Raw genomic sequence first — 22,575 nt, 5'->3', positions numbered from 1 at the left:
GCCTCTAGCTCAGCCAGCTCATAGGGAAACCTACCAAACCTGCACATTTTTGAAAACTAGACACCTAGGGGAATCCAAGATGGGGTGACCTGTGGGGCTCTCACCAGGTTCTGTTTCCCAGAATCCTTTGCAAACCTCAAAATTTGGCCAAAAAAACACTTTTTCCTTCTATTTCGGTGACAGAAAGTTCCGGTGTCTGAGAGGAGCCACAGATTTCCTTCACCCCAGCGTTCCCCCAAGTCTCTCGATAAAAATGGTACCTCATTTGACTGGGTAGTTCTAGCGCCCGCAACAGGAAATGCCCGAAAACATAACCTGGATACATCGCATTTTCCCAAAGAAAACAGAGCTGTTTTTTGCAAAGTGCCTACCCTTGGATTTTTGCCTCTAGCTCAGCCGGCACCTAAGGAAACCTACCAAACCTGCGCATTTTTGAAAACTAGACACCTAGGGAACCCAAAATGGGGTGACTTGTCGGGGTCTCACCAGTTTCTGTTACCCAGAATCCTTTGCAAACCTCACAATTTGGCAAAAAAACACTTTTCCTTCTCATTTCGGTGACCGAAAGTTCTGGAATCTGAGAGGAGCCACAAATGTCCTTCCCCCCAGTGTTCCCTCAAGTCTCTCGATAGAAATGGTTCCTCACTTGACTGGGTAGGCTTAGCGCCCGCAACAGGAAATGCCCAAAACACAACCTCGACACATCATATTTTTCCAAAGAAAAAAGAGCTATTTTTTGCAAGGTGCCTAGCTGTGGATTTTAGCGTCTAGCTCAGCCGGCACCTAAGGAAACCTAGCAAACCTGCGCATTTTTCAAAAGTAGACACCTAGGGGAATCCAAATATGGGGTGACATGTGGGGCTTTCACCAGGTTCTGTTAGACAGACACCTTTGCAAACCGCAAAATTTGGCCCAAAAAACACTTTTTCCTCACATTTCGGTGCATAAATTTCTCGAATCTGAGAGTAGCCAAAAATTTCCTACCACCCAGTTTTGCGCCAAGCCTCCCGATAAAAATGATACCTCACTTGTGTGGGTAGGCCTAGTGCCCGCAACGGGAAATGCCCCAAAACACAACGTGGACACATCCCATTTTTCCAAAGAAAACAGAGCTGGTTTTTGCTGAGTGCCGAGCTGTGGATTTTGGCCTCTAGCTCAGCCGGCACCTATTGAAACCTACCAAACCTGAGCATTTTTTAAAACTAGACACCTAGGGGAATCCAAGATAGGGTGACTTGTGGGGCTCTCACCAGTTTCTGTTACCCAGAATCCTTTGCAAACCTCAAAATCTGGCCAAAAAAACACTTTATCCTCTCATTTCGGTGAGAGAAAGTTCTGGTATCTGAGAGGAGCCACAGATTTCGTTCACCCCAGCGTTCCCCCACGTCTCTCGATAAAAATGGTACCTCACTTGACTGGGTAGGTGTAGCGCCCGCAACAGGAAATGCCCCAAAACACAACCTGGACAGGTTGCATTTTCCCAAAGAAAACAGAGCTTTTTTTTGCAAAGTGCTTAGCTGTGGATTTTGGCCTTTAGCTCATTCGGCACCTAAGGAAACCTACCAAACTTGCACATTTTTTAAAAGTAGACACCTAGGGGAATCCACGATGGGGTGACTTGTGGCGCTCTCACCAGGTTCTGTTACCCAGAATCATTTGCCAACCTCCGAATTTGGCTAAAAAAACACTTTTTCCTCACATTTTGGTGACAGAAAGTTCTGGAATCTGAGAGCCAGACATTTCTTTCGCCCCAGTGTTCCCTCATGTCTCTCGATAAAAATGGTACCTCACTTGACTGGGTAGGCCTAGCGCCCCTGACAGGAAATGACCAAAACACAACCTGCACACATCACATTTTTCCAAAGAAAAAAGAGCTGTTTTTTGCAAGGTGCCCAGCTGTGTATTTTTGCCTCTAGCTCAGCCGGCACATAGGGAAACCTATCAAACCTGCGTATTTTTGAAAACTAGACACCTAGGGGAATCCAAGATGGGGTGACCTATGGGGCTCTCACCAGGTTCTGTTACCCAGAATCCTTTGCAAACCTAAGAATTTGGCCAAAAAAAACACTTTTTCCTCTCATTTCGGTGACAGAAAGTTCCGATATCTTAGAGGAGCAACAAGTTTCCTTCAACCCAGCATTACCCCAAGTCTCTCGATAAAAATGGTACCTTACTTTACTGGGTAGGTCTAGCGCCTGCAACAGGAAATGCCCCAAAACACAACGTGGACACGTCGCATTTTCCCAAAGAAAACAGAGCTGTTTTTTGCAAAGTGCCTAGCTGTGGATTTTTGTCTCTAGCTCAGCCGGCACCTAAGAAAACCTACCAAACCTGCGCATTTTTGAAAAGTAGACACCTAGGGGAATCCAATATGGGGTGACATGTGGGGCTTTCACCAGATTCTGTTACACAGACTCCTTTGCAAATCGCAAAATTTGGCCAAAAAAACACTTTTTCCTCACATTTCGGTGCATAAAGTTCTGGAATCTGAGAGTAGATACAAATTTCCTTCCGCCCAGTTTTGCGCCAAGCTTCCTGATAAAAATGATACCTCACTTGTGTGGGTAGGCCTAGTGCCCGCAACGGGAAATGCCCAAAACACAACGTGGACACATCACATTTTTCCAAAGAAAATAGAGTTGCTTTTTGCAAAATGCCAAGCTGTGGATTGTGGCCTCTAGCTCAGGCACCTAGGGAAGCCTACCAAACCTGAGCATTTTTGAAATTTAGACACCTAGGGGATCCCAAAATGGGGTGACTTTTGGGGGTCTCACCAGTTTCTGTTACCCAGAATCCTTTGCAAACCTCAAAATGTGGCTAAAAAAACACTTTTTCCTCACATTTCGGTGGCAGAAAATTCTGGAATCTGAGAGGAGCCACAAATTTTCTTCCACCCAGAGTTCTCCCAAGTCGCCTGATAAAAATGGTACCTCGCTTGTGTGGGTAGGCCTAGTGGTCCCAACAGGAAATGCCCCAAAACACAACGTGGACACATCACATTTTCCCAAAGAAAACAGAGCTGTTTTTTGCAAAGTGCCCAGTTGTGGATTTTGGCCTCTAGCTCAGCTGGCACATAGGGAAACCTACCAAACCTGCACATTTTTGAAAACTAGACACCTAGGGGAATCCAAGATAGGGTGACCTGTGGGGCTCTCACCAGGTTCTGTTACCCAGAATCCTTTGCAAACCTCACAATTTGGCCAAAAAAACACTTTTTCCTCTCATTTCGGTGACAGAAAGTTCTGGTATCTGAGAGGAGCCACAGATTTCCTTCACCCCAGCATTCCCCCAAGTCTCTCGATAAAAATGGTACCTCACTTGACTGGGTAGGTGTAGCGCCCGCAACAGGAAATGCCCCAAAACACAACCTGGACAGGTCGCATTTTCCCAAAGAAAACAGAGCTTTTTTTTGCAAAGTGCTTAGCTGTGGATTTTGGCCTTTAGCTCAGTCGGCACCTAAGGAAACCTACCAAACTTGCACATTTTTGAAAAGTAGACACCTAGGGGAATCCATGATGGGGTGACTTGTGGCACTCTCACCAGGTTCTGTTACCCAGAATCATTTGCCAACCTCCGAATTTGGCTAAAAAAACACTTTTTCCTCACATTTTGGTGACAGAAAGTTCTGGAATCTGAGAGCCAGACATTTCTTTCGCCCCAGTGTTCCCTCATGTCTCTCGATAAAAATGGTACCTCACTTGACTGGGTAGGCCTAGCGCCCCTGACAGGAAATGACCAAAACACAACCTGCACACATCACATTTTTCCAAAGAAAAAAGAGCTGTTTTTTGCAAGGTGCCCAGCTGTGTATTTTTGCCTCTAGCTCAGCCGACACATAGGGAAACCTATCAAACCTGCGTATTTTTGAAAACTAGACACCTAGGGGAATCCAAGATGGGGTGACCTATGGGGCTCTCACCAGGTTCTGTTACCCAGAATCCTTTGCAAACCTAAGAATTTGGCCAAAAAAACACTTTTTCCTCTCATTTCGGTGACAGAAAGTTCCGATATCTTAGAGGAGCAACAAGTTTCCTTCAACCCAGCATTACCCCAAGTCTCTCGATAAAAATGGTACCTTACTTTACTGGGTAGGTCTAGCGCCTGCAACAGGAAATGCCCCAAAACACAACGTGGACACGTCGCATTTTCCCAAAGAAAACAGAGCTGTTTTTTGCAAAGTGCCTAGCTGTGGATTTTTGTCTCTAGCTCAGCCGGCACCTAAGAAAACCTACCAAACCTGCGCATTTTTGAAAAGTAGACACCTAGGGGAATCCAATATGGGGTGACATGTGGGGCTTTCACCAGATTCTGTTACACAGACTCCTTTGCAAATCGCAAAATTTGGCCAAAAAAACACTTTTTCCTCACATTTCGGTGCATAAAGTTCTGGAATCTGAGAGTAGATACAAATTTCCTTCCACCCAGTTTTGCGCCAAGCTTCCTGATAAAAATGATACCTCACTTGTGTGGGTAGGCCTAGTGCCCGCAACGGGAAATGCCCAAAACACAACGTGGACACATCACATTTTTCCAAAGAAAATAGAGTTGCTTTTTGCAAAATGCCAAGCTGTGGATTGTGGCCTCTAGCTCAGGCACCTAGGGAAGCCTACCAAACCTGAGCATTTTTGAAATTTAGACACCTAGGGGATCCCAAAATGGGGTGACTTTTGGGGGTCTCACCAGTTTCTGTTACCCAGAATCCTTTGCAAACCTCAAAATGTGGCTAAAAAAACACTTTTTCCTCACATTTCGGTGGCAGAAAGTTCTGGAATCTGAGAGGAGCCACACATTTTCTTCCACCCAGCGTTCTCCCAAGTCGCCTGATAAAAATGGTACCTCGCTTGTGTGGGTAGGCCTAGTGGTCCCAACAGGAAATGCCCCAAAACACAACGTGGACACATCACATTTTCCCAAAGAAAACAGAGCTGTTTTTTGCAAAGTGCCCAGTTGTGGATTTTGGCCTCTAGCTCAGCTGGCACATAGGGAAACCTACCAAACCTGCACATTTTTGAAAACTAGACACCTAGGGGAATCCAAGATAGGGTGACCTGTGGGGCTCTCACCAGGTTCTGTTACCCAGAATCCTTTGCAAACCTCACAATTTGGCCAAAAAAACACTTTTTCCTCTCATTTCGGTGACAGAAAGTTCTGGTATCTGAGAGGAGCCACAGATTTCCTTCACCCCAGCATTCCCCCAAGTCTCTCGATAAAAATGGTACCTCACTTGACTGGGTAGGTGTAGCGCCCGCAACAGGAAATGCCCCAAAACACAACCTGGACAGGTCGCATTTTCCCAAAGAAAACAGAGCTTTTTTTTGCAAAGTGCTTAGCTGTGGATTTTGGCCTTTAGCTCAGTCGGCACCTAAGGAAACCTACCAAACCTGCACATTTTTTAAAAGTAGACACCTAGGGGAATCCATGATGGGGTGACTTGTGGCGCTCTCACCAGGTTCTGTTACCCAGAATCATTTGCCAACCTCCGAATTTGGCTAAAAAAACACTTTTTCCTCACATTTTGGTGACAGAAAGTTCTGGAATCTGAGAGCCAGACATTTCTTTCGCCCCAGTGTTCCCTCATGTCTCTCGATAAAAATGGTACCTCACTTGACTGGGTAGGCCTAGCGCCCCTGACAGGAAATGACCAAAACACAACCTGCACACATCACATTTTTCCAAAGAAAAAAGAGCTGTTTTTTGCAAGGTGCCCAGCTGTGTATTTTTGCCTCTAGCTCAGCCGGCACATAGGGAAACCTATCAAACCTGCGTATTTTTGAAAACTAGACACCTAGGGGAATCCAATATGGGGTGACCTATGGGGCTCTCACCAGGTTCTGTTACCCAGAATCCTTTGCAAACCTAAGAGTTTGGCCAAAAAAAACACTTTTTCCTCTCATTTCGGTGACAGAAAGTTCCGATATCTTAGAGGAGCAACAAGTTTCCTTCAACCCAGCATTACCCCAAGTCTCTCGATAAAAATGGTACCTTACTTTACTGGGTAGGTCTAGCGCCTGCAACAGGAAATGCCCCAAAACACAACGTGGACACGTCGCATTTTCCCAAAGAAAACAGCTGTTTTTTGCAAAGTGCCTAGCTGTGGATTTTTGTCTCTAGCTCAGCCGGCACCTAAGAAAACCTACCAAACCTGCGCATTTTTGAAAAGTAGACACCTAGGGGAATCCAATATGGGGTGACATGTGGGGCTTTCACCAGATTCTGTTACACAGACTCCTTTGCAAATCGCAAAATTTGGCCAAAAAAACACTTTTTCCTCACATTTCGGTGCATAAAGTTCTGGAATCTGAGAGTAGATACAAATTTCCTTCCGCCCAGTTTTGCGCCAAGCTTCCTGATAAAAATGATACCTCACTTGTGTGGGTAGGCCTAGTGCCCGCAACGGGAAATGCCCAAAACACAACGTGGACACATCACATTTTTCCAAAGAAAATAGAGTTGCTTTTTGCAAAATGCCAAGCTGTGGATTGTGGCCTCTAGCTCAGGCACCTAGGGAAGCCTACCAAACCTGAGCATTTTTGAAATTTAGACACCTAGGGGATCCCAAAATGGGGTGACTTTTGGGGGTCTCACCAGTTTCTGTTACCCAGAATCCTTTGCAAACCTCAAAATGTGGCTAAAAAAACACTTTTTCCTCACATTTCGGTGGCAGAAAGTTCTGGAATCTGAGAGGAGCCACAAATTTTCTTCCACCCAGAGTTCTCCCAAGTCGCCTGATAAAAATGGTACCTCGCTTGTGTGGGTAGGCCTAGTGGTCCCAACAGGAAATGCCCCAAAACACAACGTGGACACATCACATTTTCCCAAAGAAAACAGAGCTGTTTTTTGCAAAGTGCCCAGTTGTGGATTTTGGCCTCTAGCTCAGCTGGCACATAGGGAAACCTACCAAACCTGCACATTTTTTAAAACTAGACACCTAGGGGAATCCAAGATAGGGTGACCTGTGGGGCTCTCACCAGGTTCTGTTACCCAGAATCCTTTGCAAACCTCACAATTTGGCCAAAAAAAAACTTTTTCCTCTCATTTCGGTGACAGAAAGTTCTGTTATCTGAGAGGAGCCACAGATTTCCTTCACCCCAGCATTCCCCCAAGTCTCTCGATAAAAATGGTACCTCACTTGACTGGGTAGGTGTAGCGCCCGCAACAGGAAATGCCCCAAAACACAACCTGGACAGGTCGCCTTTTCCCAAAGAAAACAGAGCTTTTTTTTGCAAAGTGCTTAGCTGTGGATTTTGGCCTTTAGCTCAGTCGGCACCTAAGGAAACCTACCAAACTTGCACATTTTTGAAAAGTAGACACCTAGGGGAATCCATGATGGGGTGACTTGTGGCACTCTCACCAGGTTCTGTTACCCAGAATCATTTGCCAACCTCCGAATTTGGCTAAAAAAACACTTTTTCCTCACATTTTGGTGACAGAAAGTTCTGGAATCTAAGAGCCAGACATTTCTTTCGCCCCAGTGTTCCCTCATGTCTCTCGATAAAAATGGTACCTCACTTGACTGGGTAGGCCTAGCGCCCCTGACAGGAAATGACCAAAACACAACCTGCACACATCACATTTTTCCAAAGAAAAAAGAGCTGTTTTTTGCAAGGTGCCCAGCTGTGTATTTTTGCCTCTAGCTCAGCCGACACATAGGGAAACCTATCAAACCTGCGTATTTTTGAAAACTAGACACCTAGGGGAATCCAAGATGGGGTGACCTATGGGGCTCTCACCAGGTTCTGTTACCCAGAATCCTTTGCAAACCTAAGAATTTGGCCAAAAAAAACACTTTTTCCTCTCATTTCGGTGACAGAAAGTTCCGATATCTTAGAGGAGCAACAAGTTTCCTTCAACCCAGCATTACCCCAAGTCTCTCGATAAAAATGGTACCTTACTTTACTGGGTAGGTCTAGCGCCTGCAACAGGAAATGCCCCAAAACACAACGTGGACACGTCGCATTTTCCCAAAGAAAACAGAGCTGTTTTTTGCAAAGTGCCTAGCTGTGGATTTTTGTCTCTAGCTCAGCCGGCACCTAAGAAAACCTACCAAACCTGCGCATTTTTGAAAAGTAGACACCTAGGGGAATCCAATATGGGGTGACATGTGGGGCTTTCACCAGATTCTGTTACACAGACTCCTTTGCAAATCGCAAAATTTGGCCAAAAAAACACTTTTTCCTCACATTTCGGTGCATAAAGTTCTGGAATCTGAGAGTAGATACAAATTTCCTTCCACCCAGTTTTGCGCCAAGCTTCCTGATAAAAATGATACCTCACTTGTGTGGGTAGGCCTAGTGCCCGCAACGGGAAATGCCCAAAACACAACGTGGACACATCACATTTTTCCAAAGAAAATAGAGTTGCTTTTTGCAAAATGCCAAGCTGTGGATTGTGGCCTCTAGCTCAGGCACCTAGGGAAGCCTACCAAACCTGAGCATTTTTGAAATTTAGACACCTAGGGGATCCCAAAATGGGGTGACTTTTGGGGGTCTCACCAGTTTCTGTTACCCAGAATCCTTTGCAAACCTCAAAATGTGGCTAAAAAAACACTTTTTCCTCACATTTCGGTGGCAGAAAGTTCTGGAATCTGAGAGGAGCCACACATTTTCTTCCACCCAGCGTTCTCCCAAGTCGCCTGATAAAAATGGTACCTCGCTTGTGTGGGTAGGCCTAGTGGTCCCAACAGGAAATGCCCCAAAACACAACGTGGACACATCACATTTTCCCAAAGAAAACAGAGCTGTTTTTTGCAAAGTGCCCAGTTGTGGATTTTGGCCTCTAGCTCAGCTGGCACATAGGGAAACCTACCAAACCTGCACATTTTTGAAAACTAGACACCTAGGGGAATCCAAGATAGGGTGACCTGTGGGGCTCTCACCAGGTTCTGTTACCCAGAATCCTTTGCAAACCTCACAATTTGGCCAAAAAAACACTTTTTCCTCTCATTTCGGTGACAGAAAGTTCTGGTATCTGAGAGGAGCCACAGATTTCCTTCACCCCAGCATTCCCCCAAGTCTCTCGATAAAAATGGTACCTCACTTGACTGGGAAGGTGTAGCGCCCGCAACAGGAAATGCCCCAAAACACAACCTGGACAGGTCGCATTTTCCCAAAGAAAACAGAGCTTTTTTTTGCAAAGTGCTTAGCTGTGGATTTTGGCCTTTAGCTCAGTCGGCACCTAAGGAAACCTACCAAACCTGCACATTTTTTAAAAGTAGACACCTAGGGGAATCCATGATGGGGTGACTTGTGGCGCTCTCACCAGGTTCTGTTACCCAGAATCATTTGCCAACCTCCGAATTTGGCTAAAAAAACACTTTTTCCTCACATTTCGGTGACAGAAAGTTCTGGAATCTGAGAGGAGCCAGACATTTCCTTCGCCTCAGTGTTTCCCCAAGTCTCTCGATAAAAATGGTACCTCACTTGACTGGATAGGCATAGCGCCCGCGACAGGAAATGCCCCAAAACACAACGTGGATACATCACATTTTTCCAAAGAAAACAGACCTGTTTTTTTTGCAAAGTACCTAGCTGTGGATTGTGGCCTCTAGCTCAGCTGGCACATAGGGAAACCTATCAAACCTGCGTATTTTTGAAAACTAGACACCTAGGGGAATCCAAGATGGGGTGACTTGTTGGGCTCTCACCAGGTTCTGTTACCCAGAATCCTTTGCAAACCTCACAATTTGGCCAAAAAAACATTTTCCCTTCTCATTTCGGTGACGGAAAGTTCTGGAATCTGAGAGGAGCCACAAATTTCCTTCCCCCCAGTATTCCCCCAAGTCTCTCGATAAAAATGGTACCTCACTTGGCTGGGTAGGCCTAGCGCCCGCAACAGGAAATGCCCAAAACACAACCTGGACACATCATTTTTTTCCAAAGAAAAAAGAGCAGTTTTTTGCAAGGTGCCTAGCTCTGGATTTTGGCCTCTAGCTCAGCCGGCACCTAAGGAAACCTACCAAACCTGCGCATTTTTTAAAAGTAGACACCTAGGGGAATCCAAATATGGGGTGACATGTGGGGCTTTCACCAGGTTCTGTTACACAGACTCCTTTGCAAACCGAAAAAATTTGGCCCAAAAAACACTTTTTCCTCACATTTCGGTGCATAAAGTTCTGGAATCTGAGAGTAGCCACAAATTTCCTTCCACCCAGTTTTGCGCCAAGCCTCCCGATAAAAATTATTCCTCACTTGTGTGAGTAGGCCTAGTGCCCGCAATTGGAAATGCCCCAAAACACAACGTGGACACATCACATTTTTCCAAAGAAAACAGAGCTGGTTTTTGCAAAGTGCTGAGCTGTGGATTTTGGCCTCTAGCTCAGCCGGCACCTATGGAAACCTACCAAACCTGAGCATTTTTGAAAACTAGACACCTAGGGGAATCCAAGATAGGGTGACTTGTGGGGCTCTCACCAGCTTCTGTTACACAAAATCATTTGCAAACCTCAAAATTTGGCTAAAAAAACACTTTTTCCTCACATTTCAGGGACAGAAAGTTCTGTAATCTGAGAGGAGCCATGAATTTCCTTCCACCCAGCGTTCCCCCGAGTCTCTTGATAAAAATGGTACTTCACTTGTGTGGGTAGGCCTAGCGCCCGCAACAGGAAATGCCCCAAAACACAACCTGCACACACCACATTTTCCAAAAGAAAACAGAGCTGTTTTTAACAAACTACCTAGCTGTGGATTTTGGCCTCTAACTCAGCCGGCACAAAGGGATACCCATCAAACCTGCGTATTTTTGAAAACTAGACACTAAAGGGAATCCAAGATGGGGTGACTTGTGGGGCTCTCACCAGGTTCTGTTACTCAGAATCCTTTGCAAACCTCACAATTAGGCCAAAAAACACTTTTCCCTCTCATTTAAGTGACAGAAAGCTCTGGAATCTATGAGGAGCCACACATTTCCGTCCCTGCAGTGTTCCCCCAAGTCTCTCGATAAGAATGGTACTTCACTTGACTGGGTAGGCCTAGCGCCCGCGACAGGAAATGCCCAAAACACAACCTGGACACATCACATTTTTCCAAAGAAAAAAGAGCTGTTTTTTGCAAGGTGCCTAGCTGTGGATTTTGGCCTCTAGCTCAGCCGGCACCTAAGGAATCCTACCAAACCTGTGAATTTTTTAAAAGTAGACTCCTAGGGAAATCCTAACATGGGGTGACATGTGGGGCTTTCACCAGGTTCTGTTACACAGACTCCTTTGCAAACCGCAAAATTTGGCCCAAAAAACACTTTTTCCTCACATTTCGGTGCATAAAGTTCTAGAATCTGAGAGTAGCCACAAATTTCCTACCACCCAATTTTGCGCCAAGCCTCCCGATAAAAATGATACCTCACTTGTGTGGGGAGGAATAGTGCCCCCAACGGGAAATGCCCCAAAACACAATGTGGACACATCACAATTTCCCAAAGAAAACAGAGCTGGTTTTTGAAAAGTGCCTAGTTGTGGATTTTGGCCTTTAGCTCAGTCGGCACCTAGGGAAATCTACGAATCCTGCACATTTTTGAAAAGTAGACTCCTAAGGTAATCCAAGATGGGGTGACTTGTGGGGCTCTCACCAGGTTCTGTTACTCAGAATCCTTTGCAAACCTCACAATTTGGCCCAAAAAACACTTTTCCCCTCTCATTTCAGTGACAGAAAGCTCTGGAATCTGAGAGGAGACACAAATTTCCGTCCCCCCTTGCTCCCCTAAGTCTCTCGATAAAAACAGTACCTCACTTGACTGGGTAAGCCTAGCGCCCGCAACAGGAAATGCCCCAAAACACAACCTGGACACATCACATTTTTCCAAAGAAAACAGAGCTGTTTTTTGCAGAGTGCCTAGCTGTGGTTTTTTGCCTCTAGCTCAGCCGGCATCTAAGGAAACCTACCAAACCTGCACATTTTTGAAAAGTAGACACCTATGGGAATCCAATATGGGGTGACATGTGGGGCTTTCACCAGGTTCTGTTACACAGACTCTTTTGCAAACCCCAAAATTTGGCCCAAAAAAAAAAAAATCCTCACATTTCGGTGCATAAAGTTCTGGAATCTGAGAGTAGCCACAAATTTCCTTCCGCCCAGTTTTGGGCCAAGCCTCCCGATAAAAATGATACCTCACTTGTGTGGGTAGGACTAGTGCCCGCAACGGGAAATGCCCAAAACACAACGTGGACACATCACATTTTTCCAAAGAAAACACAGTTGCTTTTTGCAAAATGCCAAGCTATGGATCTTGGCCTCTAGCTCAGGCACCTAGGGAAACCTACCAAACCTGAGCATTTTTGAAAACCAGACACCTAGGGGAACCCAAAATGGGGTGACCTGTGGGGCTCTCACCAGTTTCTGTTACACAAAATCATTGGCAAACCTCAAAATTTGGCTAAAAAAACACTTTTTCCTCACATTTCGGTGACAGAAAGTTCTGGAATCTGAGAGGAGTCACGAATTTCCTTCCACCCAGCGTTCCCCCAAGTCTGTTGATAAAAATGGTACCTCACTTGTGTGGGTAGGCCCAGCACCCGGAACAGGAAATGCCCCAAAACACAGCCTGCACACACCACATTTTCCCAAAGAAAACAGAGCTGTTTTTTAACAAACTACCAAGCTGTGGATTTTGGCCTCTAACTCAGCCGGCACAAAGGGAAACCCAAAAAACCTGCGTATTTTTGAAAACTAGACACCTAAGGGAATCCAAGATGGGGTGACTTGTGGGGCTCTCACCAGGTTCTGTTACCCAGAATCCTTTGCAAACCTCAAAATTTGGCCAAAAAAACACTTTTTCCTCTCATTTCGGTGACAGAAAGTTCTGGTATCTGAGAGGAGCCAAAGATTTCCTTCACCCCAGCATTCCCCCAAGTCTCTCGATAAAAATGGTACCTCACTTGACTGGGTAGGTGTAGCGCCCGCAACAGGAAATGCCCCAAAACACAACCTTGACAGGTCGCATTTTCCCAAAGAAAACAGAGCTTTTTTTTGCAAAGTGCTTAGCTGTGGATTTTGGCCTTTAGCTCAGTCGGCACCTAAGGAAACCTACCAAACCTGCACATTTTTTAAAAGTAGACACCTAGGGGAATCCATGATGGGGTGACTTGTGGCGCTCTCACCAGGTTCTGTTACCCAGAATCATTTGCCAACCTCCGAATTTGGCTAAAAAAACACTTTTTCCTCACATTTCGGTGACAGAAAGTTCTGGAATCTGAGAGGAGCCAGACATTTCCTTCGCCTCAGTGTTTCCCCAAGTCTCTCGATAAAAATGGTACCTCACTTGACTGGATAGGCATAGCGCCCGCGACAGGAAATGCCCCAAAACACAACGTGGATACATCACATTTTTCCAAAGAAAACAGACCTGGTTTTTTTGCAAAGTACCTAGCTGTGGATTGTGGCCTCTAACTCAGCTGGCACATAGGGAAACCTATCAAACCTGCGTATTTTTGAAAACTAGACACCTAGGGGAATCCAAGATGGGGTGACTTGTTGGGCTCTCACCAGGTTCTGTTACCCAGAATCCTTTGCAAACCTCACAATTTGGCCAAAAAAACACTTTTCCTTCTCATTTCGGAGACGGAGAGTTCTGGAATCTGAGAGGAGCCACAAATTTCCTTCCCCCCAGTATTCCCCCAAGTCTCTCGATAAAAATGGTACCTCACTTGGCTGGGTAGGCCTAGCGCCCGCAACAGGAAATGCCCAAAACACAACCTGGACACATCATTTTTTTCCAAAGAAAAAAGAGCAGTTTTTTGCAAGGTGCCTAGCTCTGGATTTTGGCCTCTAGCTCAGCCGGCACCTAAGGAAACCTACCAAACCTGCGCATTTTTTAAAAGTAGACACCTAGGGGAATCCAAATATGGGGTGACATGTGGGGCTTTCACCAGGTTCTGTTACACAGACTCCTTTGCAAACCGAAAAAATTTGGCCCAAAAAACACTTTTTCCTCACATTTCGGTGCATAAAGTTCTGGAATCTGAGAGTAGCCACAAATTTCCTTCCACCCAGTTTTGCGCCAAGCCTCCCGATAAAAATTATTCCTCACTTGTGTGAGTAGGCCTAGTGCCCGCAATTGGAAATGCCCCAAAACACAACGTGGACACATCACATTTTTCCAAAGAAAACAGAGCTGGTTTTTGCAAAGTGCTGAGCTGTGGATTTTGGCCTCTAGCTCAGCCGGCACCTATGGAAACCTACCAAACCTGAGCATTTTTGAAAACTAGACACCTAGGGGAATCCAAGATAGGGTGACTTGTGGGGCTCTCACCAGCTTCTGTTACACAAAATCATTTGCAAACCTCAAAATTTGGCTAAAAAAACACTTTTTCCTCACATTTCAGGGACAGAAAGTTCTGTAATCTGAGAGGAGCCATGAATTTCCTTCCACCCAGCGTTCCCCCGAGTCTCTTGATAAAAATGGTACTTCACTTGTGTGGGTAGGCCTAGCGCCCGCAACAGGAAATTCCCCAAAACACAACCTGCACACACCACATTTTCCCAAAGAAAACAGAGCTGTTTTTAACAAACTACCTAGCTGTGGATTTTGGCCTCTAACTCAGCCGGCACAAAGGGATACCCATCAAACCTGCGTATTTTTGAAAACTAGACACTAAAGGGAATCCAAGATGGGGTGACTTGTGGGGCTCTCACCAGGTTCTGTTACTCAGAATCCTTTGCAAACCTCACAATTAGGCCAAAAAACACTTTTCCCTCTCATTTAAGTGACAGAAAGCTCTGGAATCTATGAGGAGCCACACATTTCCTTCCCTGCAGTGTTCCCCCAAGTCTCTCGATAAGAATGGTACCTCACTTGACTGGGTAGGCCTAGCGCCCGCGACAGGAAATGCCCAAAACACAACCTGGACACATCACATTTTTCCAAAGAAAAAAGAGCTGTTTTTTGCAAGGTGCCTAGCTGTGGATTTTGGCCTCTAGCTCAGCCGGCACCTAAGGAATCCTACCAAACCTGTGAATTTTTTAAAAGTAGACTCCTAGGGAAATCCAAACATGGGGTGACATGTGGGGCTTTCACCAGGTTCTGTTACACAGACTCCTTTGCAAACCGCAAAATTTGGCCAAAAAAACACTTTTTCCTCACATTTCGGTGCATAAAGTTCTAGAATCTGAGAGTAGCCACAAATTTCCTACCACCCAATTTTGCGCCAAGTCTCCCGATAAAAATGATACCTCACTTGTGTGGGTAGGAATAGTGCCCCCAACGGGAAATGCCCCAAAACACAATGTGGACACATCACATTTTCCCAAAGAAAACAGAGCTGGTTTTTGTAAAGTGCCTAGTTGTGGATTTTGGCCTTTAGCTCAGTCGGCACCTAGGGAAATCTACGAATCCTGCACATTTTTGAAAAGTAGACTCCTAAGGTAATCCAAGATGGGGTGACTTGTGGGGCTCTCACCAGGTTCTGTTACTCAGAATCCTTTGCAAACCTCACAATTTGGCCCAAAAATTACTTTTCCCCTCTCATTTCAGTGACAGAAAGCTCTGGAATCTGAGAGGAGACACAAATTTCTGTCCCCCCGTGCTCCCCTAAGTCTCTCGATAAAAACGGTACCTCACTTGACTGGGTAAGCCTAGCGCCCGCAACAGGAAATGCCCCAAAACACAACCTGGACACATCACATTTTTCCAAAGAAAACAGAGCTGTTTTTTGCAAAGTGCCTAGCTGTGGATTTTTGCCTCTAGCTCAGCCGGCATCTAAGGAAACCTACCAAACCTGCACATTTTTGAAAAGTAGACACCTATGGGAATCCAATATGGGGTGACATGTGGGGCTTTCACCAGGTTCTGTTACACAGACTCTTTTGCAAACCCCAAAATTTGGCCCAAAAAAAAATAAATCCTCACATTTCGGTGCATAAAGTTCTGGAATCTGAGAGTAGCCACAAATTTCCTTCCACCCAGTTTTGGGCCAAGCCTCCCGATAAAAATGATACCTCAATTGTGTGGGTAGGACTAGTGCCCGCAACGGGAAATGCCCAAAACACAACGTGGACACATCACATTTTTCCAAAGAAAACACAGTTGCTTTTTGCAAAATGCCAAGCTATGGATCTTGGCCTCTAGCTCAGGCACCTAGGGAAACCTACCAAACCTGAGCATTTTTGAAAACCAGACACCTAGGGGAACCCAAAATGGGGTGACTTGTGGGGCTCTCACCAGTTTCTGTTACACAAAATCATTGGCAAACCTCAAAATTTGGCTAAAAAAACACTTTTTCCTCACATTTCGGTGACAGAAAGTTCTGGAATCTGAGAGGAGTCACGAATTTCCTTCCACCCAGCGTTCCCCCAAGTCTGTTGATCAAAATGGTACCTCACTTGTGTGGGTAGGCCCAGCACCCGCAACAGGAAATGCCCCAAAACACAGCCTGCACACACCACATTTTCCCAAAGAAAACAGAGCTGTTTTTTAACAAACTACCAAGCTGTGGATTTTGGCCTCTAACTCAGCTGGCACAAAGGGAAACCCATAAAACCTGCATATTTTTTAAAACTAGACACCTAAGGGAATCCAAGATGGGGTGACTTGTGGGGCTCTCACCAGGTTCTGTTACTCAGAATCCTTTGCAAACCTCACAATTTGGCCCAAAAAACACTTTTCCCTCTCATTTAAGTGACAGAAAGCTCTGGAATCTGAGAGGAGCCACAGATTTCCTTCCCCCCAGTGTTCCTCCAAGTCTCTCGATAAAAATGGTACCTCACTTGACAGGGTAGGCCTAGTGCCCGTGACAGGAAATGCCCAAAACACAACCAGGACACATCACATTTTTCCAAAGAAAAAAGAGCTGTTTTTTGCAAGATGCCTAGCTGTGGATTTTGGCCTCTAGCTCAGCCGGCACCTAAGGAAACCTACCACACCTGAGATTTTTTTTAAAGTAGACTCCTAGGGAAATCCAAACATGGGGTGACTTGTGGGGGTCTCACCAGTTTCTGTTACCCAGAATCCTTTGCAAACCTCAAAATGTATTTCGGTGACAGAAAGTTCTGGAATCTGAGAGGAGCCACAAATGTTCTTCCACCCAGCGTTCTCCGAAGTCGCCTGATAAAAATGGTACCTCACTTGTGTGGGTAGGCCTAGTGCCCGCAACAGGAAATGCCCCAAAACACAACTAAGACACATCACATTTTCCCAAAGAAAACAGAGCTGTTTTTTGCAAAGTGACCAGCTGTGGATCTTGGCCTCTAGCTCAGCCGGCACATAGGGAAACCTACAAAACTTGCACATTTTTTAAAACTAGACACCTAGGGGAATCCAAGATGGGGTGACCTGTGGGGCTCTCACCAGGTTCTGTTACCCAGAATCTTTTGCAAAGCTCAAAATTTGGCCAAAAAAACACTTTTTCTTCTCATTTCGGTGACAGAAAGTTCCGGTATCTGAGAGGAGCCACAGATTTCCTTCACCCCAGCGTTCCCCCAAGTCTCTCGATAAAAATGGTACCTCACTTGACTTTGTAGTTCTAGCACCTGCAACAGGAAATGCCCCAAAACACAACCTGGAGACGTCGCATTTTCACAAAGAAAACAGAGCTGTTTTTTGCAAAGTGCCTAGCTGTGGATTTTTACCTCTAGCCCAGCCGGCACCTAAGGAAACCTACCAAACCTGCGCATTTTTTAAAAGAAGACAAACTGGGGAATCCAATATGGGGTGACATGTGGGGCTTTCACCAGGTTCTGTAACACAGACTCCTTTGCAAACCGCAAAATTTGGCCAAAAAAACACTTTTTCCTCACATTTCGGTGTATAAAGTTCTGGAATCTGAGAGTAGATACAAATTTCCTTCCACCCAGTTTTGCGCCAAGCGTCCCGATAAAAATGATACCTCACTTGTGTGGCTAGGCCTAGTGCCCGCAACGGGAAATGCCCAAAACACAACGTGGACACATCACATTTTTCCAAAGAAAACAGAGTTGCTTTTTGGGAAATGCCAAGCTGTGGATTTTGGCCTCTAGCTCAGGCACCTAGGGAAGCCTACCAAACCTGAGCATTTTTGAAAACTAGACACCTAGGGGAACCCAAAATGGGGTGACTTTTGGGGGTCTCACCAGTTTCTGTTACCCAGAATCCTTTGCAAACCTCAAAATGTGGCTAAAAAACTACTTTTTCCTCACATTTCGGTGACCGAAAGTTCTGGAATCTGAGAAGAGCCACAAATTTTCTTCCACCCAGCGTTCTCCCAAGTCGCCTGATAAAAATGGTACCTCACTTGTGTGGGTAGGCCTGGTGGCCGCAACAGGAAATGCCCCAAAACACAACGTAGACACATCACATTTTCCCAAAGAAAACAGAGCTGCTTTTGGCAAAGTGCCCAGCTGTGGATTTTGGCCTCTAGCTCAGTCGGCACCTAGTTAAACCTGCCAAATCTGCACATTTGTGAAAAGTAGACACCTAGGGGAACCCAAGATGGGGTGACCTGTGGGGCTCTCACCAGGTTCTATTACCCAGAATCCTTTGCAAACCTCAAAATTTGGCCAAAAAAACACTTTTTCCTCTCATTTCGGTGACAGAAAGTTCCGGTATCTGAGAGGAGCCACAGATTTCCTTCACCCCAGCGTTCCCCCAAGTCTCAATAAAAATGGTACCTCACTTGACTGGGTAGGTCTAGCGCCCGCAACAGGAAATGCCCCAAAACACAACCTGGACACGTCGCATTTTCCCAAAGAAAACAGAGCTGTTTTTTGCAAAGTGCCTAGCTGTGGATTTTGGCCTTTAGCTCAGTCGGCACCTAGGGCAACCTACCAAACCTGCACATTTTTAAAACCTAGACACCTAGGGGAATCCAAGATGGGGTGACTTGTGGCGCTCTCACCAGGTTCTGTTACCCAGAATCATTTGCCAACCTCCGAAATTTGGCTTAAAAAACACTTTTTCCTCACATTTCGGTGACAGAAAGTTCTGGAATCTGAGAGGAGCCAGACATTTCCTTCGCCCCAGTGTTCCCCCATGTCTCTCGATAAAAATGGTACCTCACTTGACTGGGTAGGCATAGCGCCCGCAACAGGAAATGCCCCACAACACAACGTGGATACATCACATTTTTCCAAAGAAAACAAAGCTGTTTTTTGCAAAGTACCTAGCTGTGGATTTTGGCCTCTAACGCAGCCGGCACACAGGGAAACCTATCAAACCTGCGTATTTTTAAAAACTAGACACCTAGGGGAATCCAAGATGGGGTGACTTGTTGGGCTCTCACCAGGTTCTGTTACCCAGAATCTTTTGCAAACCTCATAATTTGGCCCAAAAAACACTTTCCCTTCTCATTTCGGTGACAGAAATTTCTGGAATCTGAGAGGTGCCACAAATTTCCTTCCCCCCAGTGTTCCCCCAAGTCTCTCAATAAAAATGGTACCTCATGTGACTGGGTAGGCCTAGCGCCCGTGACAGGAAATGCCCAAAACACAACCTGGACACATCACATTTTTCCAAAGAAAATAGAGCTGTTTTTTGCAAGGTGCCTAGCTGTGGATTTTGGCCTCTAGCTCAGCTGGCACCTAACGAAACCTACCAAACCTGCAAATTTTTGAAAAGTAGACTCCTAGGGGAATCCAAATATGGGGTGACATGTGGGGCTTTCACCAGGTTCTGTTACACAGACTCCTTTGCAAACTGCAAAATTTGGCCAAAAAAACACTTTTTCCTCACATTTCGGTGCATAGAGTTCTGGAATCTGAGAGTAGCCACAAATTTCCTTCCACCCAATTTTGTGCCAAGCCTCCCGATAAAAATGATACCTCACTTGTGTGGGTAGACCTAGTGCCCGCAACGGAAAATGCCCCAAAACACAACGTGGACACATCACATTTTTCCAAAGAAAACAGAGCTGGTTTTTGCAAAGTGCCTAGCTATGGATTTTGGCCTTTAGCTCAGTCGGCACCTAGGGAAACCTACCAAACCTGCACATTTTTTAAAACTAGACACCTAAGGGAATCCAAGATGGGGTGACTTATGGGGCTCTCACCGGGTTCTCTTATTCGGAATCCTTTGCAAACCTCACAATTTGGCCAACAAAACACTTTTCCCCTCTCATTTCAGTGACAAAAAGCTCTGGAATCTGAGAGGAGCCACAAATTTCCACCCCCCCCCCCAGTGTTCCCACAAGTCTATCGATAAAAATGGTACCTCACTTGACTGGGTAGGCCTAATGCCCACAACAGTAAATGTCCCAAAACACAACCTGGACACATCACTTTTTTCCAAAGAAAACAGAGCTGTTTTTTGCAAAGTGCCTAGCTGTGGATTTTTGCCTCTAGCTCAGCCGGCACCTAAGGAAACCTACCAAACCTGCGCATTTTTGAAAAGTAGACACCTAGGGGAATCCAATATGGAGTGACTTGTGGGGCTCTCAACAGTTTCTGTTACCCAGAATCCTTTGCAAACCGCAAAATTTGGCCAAAAAAACACTTTTTCCTCACATTTCGGTGCATAAAGTTCTGGAATCTGAGAGTAGCCACAAATTTCCTTCCACCCAATTTTGCACCAAGCCTACCAATAAAAATGATACCTCACTTGTGTGGGTAGGCCTAGTGCTTGCAAGGGGAAATGCCTCAAAACACAACGTGGACACATCACATTTTTCCAAAGAAAACAGAGCTGTTTTTTTCAAAGTGCCGAGCTGTGGATTTTGGGCTCTAGCTCAGCCAGCACCTATGGAAACCTACCAAACCTGAGCATTTTTTTAAACTAGACACCTAGGGGAATCCAAGATAGGGTGACGTGTGGGCTCTCACCAGTTTCTGTTACCCAGAATCCTTTGCAAACCTCACAATTTGGCCAAAAAAACAGTTTTCCTTCTCATTTCGGTGAAGTTCTGGAATCTGAGAGGAGCCACAAATTTCCTTCACCCCAGCGTTCCCCCAAGTCTCTCGATAAAAATAGTACCTCACTTGACTGGGTAGGCCTAGCGCCGGTGACAGGAAATGCCCAAAACACAACCTGGACACATCACATTTTTCCAAAGAAAAAAGAGCTGTTTTTTGCCAGGTGCCTAGCTGTGGATTTTGGCCCCTAGCTCAGCCGGCACCTAAGGAAACCTACCAAACGTTCACATTTTTGAAAAGTAGACTCCTAGGGGAATCAAAATATGGGGTGACATGTGGGGCTTTCACAAGGTTCTGTTACACAGACTCCTTTGCAAACTGCAAAATTTGGCCAAAAAAACAATTTTTCCTCACATTTCAGTGCATAAAGTTCTGGAATCTGAGAGTAGCCACAAATTTCCTTCCACCCAATTTTGTGCCAAGCCTCCCGATGAAAATGATACCTCACTTGTGTGGGTAGGTGTAGCGCCCGCAACAGGAAATGCCCCAAAACACAACCTGGACACGTCGCATTTACCCAAAGAAAACAGAGCTGTTTTTTGCAAAGTGCCTAGCTGTGGATTTTTGCCTCTAGCTCAGCCCGCACCTAAGGAAACCAACCAAACCTTAGCATTTTTTTAAACTAGACACCTAGGGGAACCCAAAATGGGGTGACTTGTGGGGTTCTCACCAGTTTCTGTTACCCAGAATCCTTTGCAAACCTCAAAATGTATTTCGGTGACAGAAAGTTCTGGAATCTGAGAGGAGCCACAAATGTTCTTCCACCCAGCGTTCTCCGAAGTCACCTGATAAAAATGGTACCTCACTTGTGTGGGTAGGCCTAGTGCCCGCAACAGGAAATGCCCCAAAACACAACTAAGACACATCACATTTTCCCAAAGAAAACAGAGCTGTTTTTTGCAAAGTGACCAGCTGTGGATCTTGGCCTCTAGCTCAGCCGGCACATAGGGAAACCTACAAAACTTGCACATTTTTTAAAACTAGACACCTAGGGGAATCCAAGATGGGGTGACCTGTGGGGCTCTCACCAGGTTCTGTTACCCAGAATCTTTTGCAAAGCTCAAAATTTGGCCAAAAAAACACTTTTTCTTCTCATTTCGGTGACAGAAAGTTCCGGTATCTGAGAGGAGCCACAGATTTCCTTCACCCCAGCGTTCCCCCAAGTCTCTCGATAAAAATGGTACCTCACTTGACTTTGTAGTTCTAGCACCTGCAACAGGAAATGCCCCAAAACACAACCTGGATACGTCGCATTTTCCCAAAGAAAACAGAGCTGTTTTTTGCAAAGTGCCTAGCTGTGGATTTTTACCTCTAGCCCAGCCGGCACCTAAGGAAACCTACCAAACCTGCGCATTTTTTAAAAGAAGACACCTAGGGGAATCCAATATGGGGTGACATGTGGGGCTTTCACCAGGTTCTGTAACACAGACTCCTTTGCAAACCGCAAAATTTGGCCAAAAAAACACTTTTTCCTCACATTTCGGTGTATAAAGTTCTGGAATCTGAGAGTAGATTCAAATTTCCTTCCACCCAGTTTTGCGCCAAGCGTCCCGATAAAAATGATACCTCACTTGTGTGGGTAGGCCTAGTGCCCGCAACGGGAAATGCCCAAAACACAACGTGGACACATCACATTTTTCCAAAGAAAACAGAGTTGCTTTTTGGGAAATGCCAAGCTGTGGATTTTGGCCTCTAGCTCAGGCACCTAGGGAAGCCTACCAAACCTGAGCATTTTTGAAAACTAGACACCTAGGGGAACCCAAAATGGGGTGAC

Source organism: Pleurodeles waltl, chromosome 4_2, assembly GCF_031143425.1.
Source record: "Pleurodeles waltl isolate 20211129_DDA chromosome 4_2, aPleWal1.hap1.20221129, whole genome shotgun sequence".
NCBI classification, from domain to species: domain Eukaryota; kingdom Metazoa; phylum Chordata; class Amphibia; order Caudata; family Salamandridae; genus Pleurodeles; species Pleurodeles waltl.
Note: the sequence above shows the minus strand (reverse complement) of the source record.